The sequence below is a fragment of the Cynoglossus semilaevis genome, unplaced genomic scaffold (assembly GCF_000523025.1).
Source record: "Cynoglossus semilaevis isolate Cse_v1.0 unplaced genomic scaffold, Cse_v1.0 scaffold1121, whole genome shotgun sequence".
Lineage (NCBI taxonomy): Eukaryota > Metazoa > Chordata > Actinopteri > Pleuronectiformes > Cynoglossidae > Cynoglossus > Cynoglossus semilaevis.
The window spans coordinates 11,532-13,832 of record NW_007585180.1 but is presented as its reverse complement, the minus strand read 5'-3'; positions in this window follow the sequence as shown (position 1 = coordinate 13,832).

The window sequence follows — 2,301 nt, the reverse complement described above, 5'->3', positions numbered from 1 at the left end:
GCGCCCGCCTCCTCCGATCTCTGATGATTAGATTAAAACTCGAAATAAATGAAGTGTGTGAGTGAATGGAGGCTGTAAGCTGTCTGTGGGCCTGTCTGCCCCCGGGGGTCACAGGTCACACCGTCAACGCTCATGTGTCCTTTTCTTCCCATTGTGGCCGATGAAAGTGTGAAAATGTGACGGTGCGGCACGGTAATGACTCTGTTTGTTGACAGCTGCCGGATTTATGATTATAAAAAATAAAAAAACTCTGGTCAGTGAAGCCGCTAAACATTAAATGCTATGTCATTAGCCTTTAGCTAACGGAAATATTCAAACGTCATTTATTTCTAAAAACATAAACAAAACAAAAAAACATTCAGAAAATCTCTGCAAATATTTTTTTTCCTCGGGTCCAAGACTCAGGATCAAGATCTACCATATATATATTAACATTTATATGTTTTCAGTGTAGGTCAATTACTTTAACCTGGTCATCTCAGTAGTAGCTCCCGTGCCCAAAAAAGTTTGGACGCCCCCTGCTGTTACGGCTCATTATCCAGATTCACCGAGCAAACATTAGTGTTAATCACTGTCAACGCTGAGCGAATCGCAGAGATGAGCGTTTTATCGACAAGTTTAAAAGCGCGGCAGCTCTGCCCGCCGGCCTCGCCCCGCGACGTTGAGGACGGCGCCGGGCAGCCGCAGGGTAAGAGATTGAAAAAGCCAGAGTAGGTGGGAATTTTCCCTGCAGGAGGTAAAGATTTTGTGTGTGACTCAGAGCGGAGGTGAAATCAGGCTGTTTGTATTCAGTCTATCAGATAAACATGATTCTTCTTCGTCGCCTCCTCTACCTCGGGTGCTCCTCACTTTCTTTACCCCCGGGGCTCTTCGCTTCGCTAATGGTTTCCGTCTGAACTGACGATGGGAGACGTGAGAATTAAATGTGAAGACGATGACTGTTCCCTTCGTCCGTGAGCAGACCTGAGCAAACTATGGCCCGTGGGCCATATACGGCCTGCAGGGCTTTCATCTTTGGCCCGCCAAACAATGGTAAAAGGTACGGTAAAAACCGATCAATCAAATGTGCCGAATGATTTTTGAAAGTTTAGGCTTATTTTTGCACATTTTATTTAAAATATTTCGCCAAGCGTTCTACAGCCAACTAGCCTGCTAGCCAAATTTCGAACCTTATTTTGGACTGTGAGCCAAACTGTTTGCCCCCCTGTGGTCTTTAGCATCCTTTGCTCGATCTCATTGACCTAGTCATTTCTAATCTTGTCCATCCTGGTCACTCCCACCTCAGTTTTAGCCATGGTCGCTAATCCGCATGTCATAGCTCACTATCATAGATCTCACTATCGTCTTATAAACAGTAATTTTCCACTTTGAAGACATGAATGTGCACTAGAAAAAGCTGGGATCCCAGTCATCAGTCTGGACCACATATAGACACAAAAAATGTTTTTCAATTTTTGAAACGTACTGTACAGGCCCCGCCTACCACTAGAGGGCACTCACGTACCACCAGTGGTACGCGTACCTCAGTTTGAGAACCGCTGATTTATACTGTTTGGAGTAACGATGCTGAAGTCATCAGCCATTCTCACCCAGTCTTGGCGACTACAGCGTCTCGCGGTTCCGTCTCACGTGACCGTGGACGACGTCTCTGACATCGTTCGTCGCTGTCGCTCAGCGGACCGGATGATCCTGCAGAAAAAAAGTAGTTTTTTTTTTCTTTACATTTAGATGTGCTGTGATGAGAGTGGGTGTGTCTCCGCCACGCCAGTAATGTGTGATGGATTCAGTCGACAGGAGGTCGCGGTAATGAGTCGTCTAAAAGCAGCAGCCTGCAGTAATACTCACACTTACCGCTGATCATCTGTCTGTCTGAACGCACCTGTCTGTCTTCGCCCGCTTCCTCTCAACAGTCAGACCTGTGTTCCAGTGAACAACGCCGTCTGAAGCTGCGGGGTTGAACAGGCTTAAACCTGTTGTTATTTCTGTTTGATAGCATGTAGCTCCTCTTCTGGTCTATAGGTGGTGCCCAGTTGAAACCACTTTTCAATTAGTTTGTACAATTAATTTATTCAAATTACATTTTTGTATCATTAACCGTTAGCCTATTCTGGGGTCTACAGCTTTGAGCTAAAGTGGCTGTTCTTGGGTCCCATAGCTTAGCGGTTAGCACGCCTGCCTTCGGAAGCGGAGAGCAGAGGGTCAACGTTTCTTTACTACAAGAAATAAAGAAAACCTTGGATGTAAGGAACGCACACTATTAATGTGACCTAGTGTGTAGCATCTTAGCGTCATGTAGGAGTG